The sequence below is a fragment of the Actinia tenebrosa genome, unplaced genomic scaffold (assembly GCF_029948245.1).
Source record: "Actinia tenebrosa isolate PJP-AT-01 unplaced genomic scaffold, QUT_ActTen_1.0 PGA_scaffold0__85_contigs__length_37466705, whole genome shotgun sequence".
In the NCBI taxonomy this organism is placed as follows: Eukaryota; Metazoa; Cnidaria; class Anthozoa; order Actiniaria; family Actiniidae; genus Actinia; species Actinia tenebrosa.
The window spans coordinates 35,690,797-35,700,796 of NW_028292569.1; positions in this window are offsets into that span (position 1 = coordinate 35,690,797).

Consider the following 10,000-nt stretch of genomic DNA (forward strand, 5'->3'; position numbering starts at 1 on the left):
TATAATATTACTCTCATTCAGACTCTGGATTCCTTACTTATACACAGGCGAGTGATATTTTTATGACCATGCGAGGGTTACTTTGGTGATAATTCGCTTCTTTTCTACCGAATAGCCGGGACTGACTCAGATGCCAAACATTTAACAAGATATTGTTGAATTATTATGCAATACTAACAAAATTAAGGAACTGATGAGAAAACACTATTTTTCACTTTCTCGATTTCTCAAATAATCCATAATCTTGGGTCTTTGGGGGATAACAGAGGGTAACACCACCCTATTTTGTGAACACTGATCAGACAATATGTAATGAATGAATACCTTGTTTGGTATTTCAAAGATAAAATGAAAAGTAAAAAAACAGAAAAAAAGATTGAAGAAGTTTAAGGTAAATTTAAACACAAATTTCGTTTTTGGTCAATACATTTTTCTTGTAGGCGAAAACTCTTGAGTGATCTTAACGCAAAAATAACTTGGGTAAATTGAGAAGAAAGTATATAGTACAGATAAAGCAGGTATATTATAAATTAAATTAAAGAAACCCTTTCCAATTTGGGACAGTTTTTTGATTGGTACCCTTTAAAAACGCAAGCATGTGGGGATTTGGTGAAGTCAATAATTTATCTGAATAAAAAAAAAAGTAAAATATTAAGAAGGATGCCAGAGTAAAGAATAGATAAAGGAAAGCAACGTACGTTCATTAAAATGAATATAAAATGAGAAATTAAGAAATAATCATTTAGAAAATAGACCTTCTAAATACGACAACATAGTTTTTAAAATACGCTTGCGCATGTAGTATTTGAAATGAATATATATTTATGAATATCATAAACGTAATATGTATTCCAATTTTTTTTGTTGTGTTTTGTTTTTTTTGTTTATGCTGAAGCTATCAAGCCTTACTCGTAATTATTCGGAACCGGCATGTAGTGATGGTGTTGGAGAAGTTCCTTCTGTTGTTGTTACTGAAAACGTAATAATTAAAAAAGCGGATCCTACCACGAACACGTAAAAAAAAAATTACTCTCTCTCTTTGCTCCTTATTTTATGGGGGGTAGGAGGGATCCTACAAATCACTCTTAATCGCGCGGGATCCTCTGTGTTCGTCTATATTATATAGCAAACCTGATTTCTTATTAAAAATTTTGTGATTAGATAAGGTCATGCATGCATCAGGGCACGCTTTGATTAAAAGCAGATTTGTTGGCGATATCGAGGGCCCATAACCAATCTGTAGGTTATAATAAATATCTCTTTTTTTTTTTTTTTTTTTGAGAACGCCAGTTATGAAGTTGTATAACTTGTCAATGTTTCGAAATAGACAAAGAGTTTTGCTTCGTAATATCGAACTCAGGGCGTTGGTGTTGTTGTGAAGTTTGTGTATTCATCAAGGTGAGTGTATAGTCATAAGGAAGACTAAACATAAAATGCTAAGTTCAGCTCATGTTGTCCAGAGGTAAGTCACCACCAACAACTGTCTTTCTCAACGCAAACACCTCACCCTGACGATAACCTTCGCTACCAAATATGTATAATATGTATATCAGTATATTTTCTAAAAAGAGGAATTACGGTTTATGTGATTAGGGCATTAGAAGTTAGGAATTCGTAAGTTCTATATGAAAGAAATACGCTATGTTATCCAAAAAGTCATGGCTTACCTTTTTTCTTCTATGCAACCAGTAGGCCAACATGATATGTAGAACTCTGGATTACATAGTACTGATGCTTGCCTGTAGTCATTAGTGTCATTGACCGTAAGGTTATCCACCCGAAACCAAAAGCACGACCTATTGTCAAGTTTTCCAAAAAATTCTACTCTCTTTTTCAGGTTGTCGCAATCAGATCGTGGTAAGGTGCACGTTTTCATGTATCACATACACACTGATAAACTGAGGATCAGGGATGTTTGCCTTTCCTCTTCCCAATAGCAGTAAGGATTCTTTTTGATCCGTAGCATTCTGAGCATAAAACAAGCATTGTCTCCGAATGAACCTTTGATATGTATTGGACCTTGATGGAGTATACTTGCAAACAAGAAGAAATATAAGGTTTAGGTATTGATATATGTTTGCTAATTTATGGATCATTGTGAACGCTGGCTCAATAACAGCGGAGCTCCCACGCGAGCGGGGCATCATAGGTATAGATTAAAACATCCAACTCAATTTTCGTGGTCATCGCCATGGGAACGTCTGCGTTACTGTAAAAGTGCGCCCACAAGGTGTGTACATTGCGTTTCTGATTGGGTCGAGCTTTCAAATCACATGTCACTGGACCATGAGAGATTTATGTAAATTATCTTTTTATGTAAATTAAATTTGTAAAAACGAAACAAAAACCATGAAGAAATCATTGAAGAAAAGACTTCGCACAGTGTACTTGCAGTATATGAGATTAGGAAATTTCTATTTTAGTTTTATTGAGCGGAGATAGCATAGCATACAACATGACCGGAAAAACGACAACAGTAGCATGAGACGAGAAAAAATAATATACTTGTTGTGTTACGTAGGTAAGAGACGTCGTCGTTCTACAAGTTTAAAATTATGATGAAAGCTCAATTTGGAAACATTGATGTAGTATACTCGCCTAGTCCTTCGTCGGAGTAAGAGAGAAGAGGCGGTAAAAAATAAAAAGAGATTAATAAGATGAATAGGACAAAGAAACAATGAGAACAAGGTTTGGCAAGGAAACAAAACCAAACAATAAAAAGACAAATGAAAAGGCGTTAGTTGAAAGTAAAAACGCATTCCTTGCCAAACGCGATACCTAGAATGTACTGACTGTTCTGTCTGCTTGACCCCGATCTATTCCGTATAAAATTGAAGAAGTGTTTTTTTGTATCGTTAGCGATAATTTTTATCATAAAGATGGCCCCGCAAAAGAGAGTCGCACAAAAAGAGAAGTATTTTTGTCTTTATATGGTCTCGCCGGTGGACCAAGAAGGACGCTGTCGTGTGCAAATGGAGGCAATCTCAGGTATGTTTATGAACTCATTCAACCCCGATTTAACCTCAAATTTTGCCTGTTTTAACATTGTTCTGTCTGCTGTGACCGGATCCGTTAAAATTAAAGAAGTGTCTTTTTTATTGTTCGTTTTACAGGGGGCGATAATTTTGATCATAACGATTGCCGCCAAAAAGAGAGTTATTTGGGTCTTTATTTGGTTCGCCGTGGACAGAAGACGCGGTGCAAATGGAGAGAAATTTCAGGTAGTTATGACTCCTTCAAACCCCATTTACCGCCAAATTGCTTCAACTGGTAAAGATTACTTTGCAATGAATGTAGATTATACCTAAACTCGATCCTTTTTGTGTACTAAAGACTCATATTTCTCTAGCATTTAGGCCTGATTTTCGTTTTAAAACTTCGAGTCCTTTTTCAGAGCGATTTAGAATAATACAATGCTTCACTGTTCTGTTGGACATAAAGAAAACGCTAAACGCCCATCATATTTAGAAATCTCTCTTATGATAAGTCATTGGTTTTTCGAACATGCAAATACTACCAATTAAACTTATTCAACTTGTGAAGCCACTGGATTTTCCAGCCATGCAATGTATTCAATCTCTTTGGTAAGAGTTGGTAAGGGATTGACGTAACGGATATAGTCAAATTGAATTTATTGATTATTTTTGTGAAACACTCTTTGAAGTAAAAACTATAACTTCTCAAAAAATTATGATTACTGTAGAATTCAAAGCGTAAGCTACCCAACTTTTTATTCATCCTGCATCCTAATAATTTTATTTTGTTTTCTTCTTATGAATGATAAAGTCTTTGCGTTTATGGTTTTAGGTGGTTTTCAAACGTAAGAGCACTAGCTTCAGCACTTTACTTTTCTCAAATCATTTTGAATACAAAATTAACGCTAATATTTAAAAAAATAATGTTTCAATCATAGGATGGGAACAAAAACCTTCTCTTATGGGTATTAGAAAAGGGGACGATAATTTTATAAAAGTTACAATTTTCTAAATCCAAACTGATGGAAGATATGTAAAACCTACTTCAATCGGGTCTGTATTAAATTTCTCTATTTTGCAATTAAGCTACGTAGTCAAATCGATATAAAATGACGTATGAAACAAGTTATCGTAGAATTATAAGTTTAACAGTCAATGACTCCGACGAAGGACTAACGTCCGAAACGTCAGTTTTCTATTTTCACTACGGTGTAAACTATAATTCTACGATAACTGTTTCATTAGGAACACCGACGCAGTCCACGCTAGGTTCACTAGCCATCATCTAAAATGGCGTATTCTGATATGCTTCTATACACATGCTATGACTTAGTCTAAGATTTAAGCAAAGCTTGGAAGAAGAAAGCCCAGTCATTTATAACCCCTTTGTTGCTTTCCTTCCTATTCATTTTTGTTATTATGCGAAGAGAAAATTTTGGCGTTAGTTAGGTTATTAAGAATAATACTCTCTTCACTAACGATTTGAGTGAATACGTTGCATTCGATCATTGTATCAATCCACCCAAAAAAAAATATTTTGAAAAGCATTAAAACAGATCATTTGGATAGGGTAAATAAGACATCTTACCTTGTTGTTCGATTTGCATGAAAATGAAAAACAGCAGAAGGTAAAATTGTTGAAATACGAAGGCCATTTGTAAGACGAAAAGTAGCCTGCAAAAAAGAAGCGAGGGGGGAGGGGCGGGCCATTTTTTGCTAGGTCCTATTTTTCTCCGGCCTCTGGTCGAAAACAGGAACCCCAAAACCCGATTCTTCCTGTCAAATCCATCAAAAGACGCCTGCTCTGCAGGCTAGACGAAAGGTTACATCATAAAGGGCTTGTTCACTGGAAGGGAGAGATTGGGAACTCCCCCCCTGAAACTCCAGCGCGCAGGCCCATAAAGGCATGATCGCAATTAAAAGTAATATAATTAGGATCGTGTAGATCAAATTCAATTGCGCCCCCCGAAAACGGTTTATTTTATAGTTGGAATAGGGTTGCCTTGTTTTAATTTCACCTCCCTGCTTTCTCACTCTCCCCGCTCTCCCTCTCTCTCTCTTCTCCCACGTTCCCATCTTATTCACTCCCCCCCCTCCTCAATGAGATCTTCGGTCTTTTCATGGTTCCTTCTTCTCTCTTCCTCCTATCGATTGTCTCTCCATCTCACCTCTCCACCCTTGTATTCTTTGTCGCTCCCTCTCCTGCCTATCTCCCCTCCTATAGCTTTCTTGAATTGCCTGCTCCCTGCTTCCCCGTCGAATTTTCCCCCCTCATTCTTGTCCTTCATCGTTTCTCAATTTCCCAAGCCGCGCCCTTCCCCTTCCTTTCCTCACCGCGCTCTACTTCCCCACACCCCGATCCTCCCCTCCAACTTCTCCCTTTTCTTTTTCTCCTCTGCCCTGCCAGCTCCTTACCTCACTCCTTCTTTCTCTTGTCGGTCTTGTTCTTCCCCCCAGACCCTTTTTCCCTTTCTCTTCTATCTCAATGCTACATCCAATACCTCCTTCCCCCCTATCAACTTACTTTTTCTTCCCCACCCTACTTTCTTCCCCCACCCATTTTCCACCCCTTCCTCTTCACCTTTGTCCCCCGATGAATTTATCACTCCCTTTCACCTCGTCCTCTTCCTTCTTCAGTTCCTCCGCCCTCCCCTTTCCCTACTTGCGTACACCTCACCCCAGCCTTTCTTCATTCTTCAAGTAACTTTTCCATCACACCAAGATTCCATCTCAATCAGAAACGGCCCTACCACATCTTTATTTTATCGTGGCCCTACAATGTTCCTCGATTCCTAGGGTTGCCAATGGTGTATGTTTTGTTTCAAGATGTTTGTTTTGTTTTTTTTCGTTTGGTTTTTTTTCTTAGTTGTGTTTTTTTTCAGAATAAGTTGGTTTGTGTTAAAAACAGTTAGATAACCCTTATTTGTTCTACTCTCATGGGGGAATTATGAAGTGTTTTTTTTGGTTCTTGAAACTTCAATGGTTTGTATTGTTCTAAACTGCTGTATCTACTGTAGAAAGAGAGATTCTCAAGGTTCTCGCAATTGATGTGAAGATTTGTTGCTAGCCAAATTTATAAAAAAACGATGCGCCATCTTAAATCGTTGTTGTAGACAATAATTGTTTGAAGTAGTAAAAAAAACTAAGATGCAATTCAAATGTTCAGAAGCTGACAGTGTGAAGGTTATGGCAACTGTACTTTTCTATTTACTGATCTTGAACAAAGGCAACCTCATTCCACGATAAAATAATTATTCCCCATTCTTCTCGGGCGCACGTACTTACCATATGAGCATATTTAAGCCGTCATTGTTGTAGTGTAAGCTCAACTGTAAATACAAATCCAGGTAAGACAAAAGAAAAAATGGGGACATATATATAAGTATATATATACGATAAATGTCAGAATTTTGAGCATTTGGTATATATATATATATAATTTGTTTGAGAAGAAAAAGTCAAGACAACATTTTTCCCGACAAGCTTGTTTCGGGAATGAATTGCTTCACTCTTTTCAGGGGATTTAATGATAAGAATTTTCGGTACTATCATTTATATATAAAAATCTACATAATTAATTAGTGGATATAGTTTAGCTGTTGCGTAGTAACGCTTTGTTTCTGGGCGGTATGAAGATACAAGTTCGTTACGCGTCAATTTGACTGATGAGAGTTCCGGTCGATAAATTATTAGAAACTTTCTTTAAGACAAAGGTTACATCTTTTGCTGGAGCTGTTGTAGGCGGAGCTCGAAGATAGGACGCGCCAATAAAATGGAGTAAAGTAGCTGATATTATTATCTTGAGAGTCCAGATAGTTTGCTGAGTTAAGTCGAGTTTTTATGTTGTTCGTGGCGGAATGAGGCGATGTGGTTTCTGTATCTTGTTTTGAAGTCGTTTTCGTTTTCACCACCGATTCGATGAACTAAAGGACTTTGAAACCGACATGCTTAAGATGAATACAATCGACCCAAATTCAAACAAGTTGAATCCCTTTCATCATTTAAACTTTAAGATGAAAAAACCGAAAAGATCAAGAAAGAACCGAAACTGCTCATCGCCGCTGATTAAAACATCGAACTTCTATAAACTGGAACCATCAACATATAACGATCTACTAGAACAGATCACAAAGTCCTACAAAAAAAGCACAACCTAACACCACACGAGCCATCCACGCAGAAAACAAAAATATCGCAACAAAACTAGGCATAGACGACAGAGTAGACACTACAGCTAACAAAGACGCATTCATAACACTTAAAGACCACAAGCCGAACTTCGCTAATAAACCGGCCTGCCGTCTAATCAATCCTACTAAATCCGAGATAGGCAAAATCAGCAAAAGAATCCTCGACAGAATCAGAACAACAACAAATCACGACAACATCGAAATTCAATCAATGGAAAAACTGCCTCCGTGATCGAGTGGTTCAAATCCATAAAAAAACAAATAACAACAGAGGTTTTATTTGCTTTGACATCGTTGAATTCTACCCATCAATCAGCCATGACCTCCTTAACAGAGCGCTTGACTTCGCCTCAACATACGACATTATCACCAACGACGAACGAAACATCATAATTCATGCTAAGAAATCATCATCCTCATACACAAGCAGCTTCAATGGAAGAAGAAGAAAAGGTGAAACAAAACACATTTGACGTTACAATGGGCAGCTATGACGGCGCCTGAAACATGCGAGTAGTAGGAAGTTTTCTTCTTTCTCAAACTATAGATCATGACAGCGAGAATGATGATGGTCGTTATCAAGACAAATATTACTGGCGCTCTACTGCTGCCAATAAAATGATATCCGTTTTGCCGATCTTATTGTCTCCTCCAAGAAGAATGCTAAGAAAATGAATATAAAAAATATAAGAAATTTTAAAATTTAAGTGAAAGAACAAAAGAAATAAAAGAAAATAGTTAATATAAACAAAATGAGAAAAAAAAATAAAATTGAAGTTCGCATTTAATAAGAAAGAAAAAAAGAAAGAGAACAGTAAACTAGACTCATACGAAATGAAGCATATGCATAGCAGAATAAGAACAAAAGAAGAAAAAAAAACTTATAAAAAATAATTAACATGAAAAGAGCCGATAGTAATTAATTTAAAAAATGTGTATTGTATCATACGGGCTATTTTTTATTTATTATTATTTGCACCAAACTAATGGCGGAACGTAGTCGATAATTTGTGATGCACAATCTTAAAATCCTATTAAAATAAGCTCAAGTTAACAACAACAACACTGTAAAACGATCGAAGGTGCGAAAATGGTCTCATTTTAAACAGATACTTAACAAGGTAGCAAAGCTTTGCCGCTTTTTAAACCAAACGGAGGCAAGTTAACCTACTAAAGTTAAGATATGTCTTCGTAGAGGAAAAGTCAAAGGTTTGAAATTGACCAACTAAACAGTTGGACAAAGCCTGTCCACGATTTGTCACTTAGTACACGCGTTCTCGATTTTCAGCGAATTTCAGCTTATTTTTCATTAACTCTCAAACTACATGAATTACGATTATATATCCATGCTCCTTCCCTCGATTCCACAGCAAGTTGTGATTTCAATTATACAGGGCGATAGTACTTTAGCTAGTTCTCGGACCTTCGTTTGTAGTTTGGAAATAGGGCTATTCTTCGCTCACGAGGATTATCTGTGAAACTCAAATGACCTCCGACGAGATTCAGAGGACATAAACGGAATACGCTTAATATTACAGTTGTGTAGAAATTGAAAATCTATGCAATGTAGATATAGAAGTTCACCAGATTCTAAAAAATCCACACCAGAGCTTTGACAGATATGGCATCTATTAATAGTTCCATTAGAGCTGAGATCCTCACTCGACAAAGGTGGCAAGAGCAAATTAGCTGTTTGAAGTTTTCGGACCATAATCCTTTGCGGGACTAGATCAACCTCCTCTGGGTAATCGTATGGGGCGTACGTAATCGTAATTGAGTCTCTTCAGTCAACTCAAAAGAAAACAAATATAAAATACATCAATACATTCCAATGCAAAAGTGAATTGATTAGGTTGACTGTCGCATTAAATCAAACAAACATAGCTTACGAATATAAACCGTCTTTTGGGAATTCAGCACAATTACACTTTTGCTCAAACTGTATTTCATAATCTCTACAAGAGTATTACGATCTGTTCCACTTTCATTACCACCTTTGTTTTATGGGTAACGACCACTCTACACAAATACCGCTTGATTGAACAAGAGTAAAATGGCATCAATTTGATAAATATTGTAAGGTATGCAAAAAACTACAAAGTCCTTGGGGATCGGTTTAAATATCGAGGAAGTTTGGTGAAAATTAGAATTTGGTTCACGCTACGAACGGAGCAATGTCTACGCAAAGTCGTTCAAAAAAAACAAAAACTCCCTTAGAAGAGGTGCAGTGCGTTACCGCAGCAATTCCAAGCAAGATAAGAGCAGCTACTACCAAATGGTCTGTAAAAATATTCAAGGAATGGCAGATGGCAAGAAACGAACCGCATTGCTGCATTGGAAGAAAGTAGCTTCAATTTCAATGCAAAAGAAAACGCTAAAAAATCTGGACACGCCTCTAGAGGAAATTAGTATTTGCATTGAATATCAGTGGTCTATCAGATTTAGAACACTCATGAATATCAACATGAGTGTTTTAAATGTGATAGACCACTAATGTTTAATGCATCGTGTATTCATTATCAGCCCCGCACTCCCCTGAAATATTCAAAACCGCCCCCGACTTTAAGGAATCTTGATTTTTTAGCGGGGTATGAAAAAACTTTGTCACGTGATGTAAATCAAGGACGCCATTGGTCAAATCACCTTATTAATATTCATGAATTAGCTAATTTATTTTATTAGATTAAACTTTAAATCCTGATCTTTATATCGTGGTAAATAAAGTTTTCTCTATCTATCGATCTAAATTTAGGGAAAGCTTTAAAGCACCCATAACAAATTTTTATTACTAAGGAAGCCATCTCAAAGTAGTTCTCTGCAATTCCTTTAGATCTG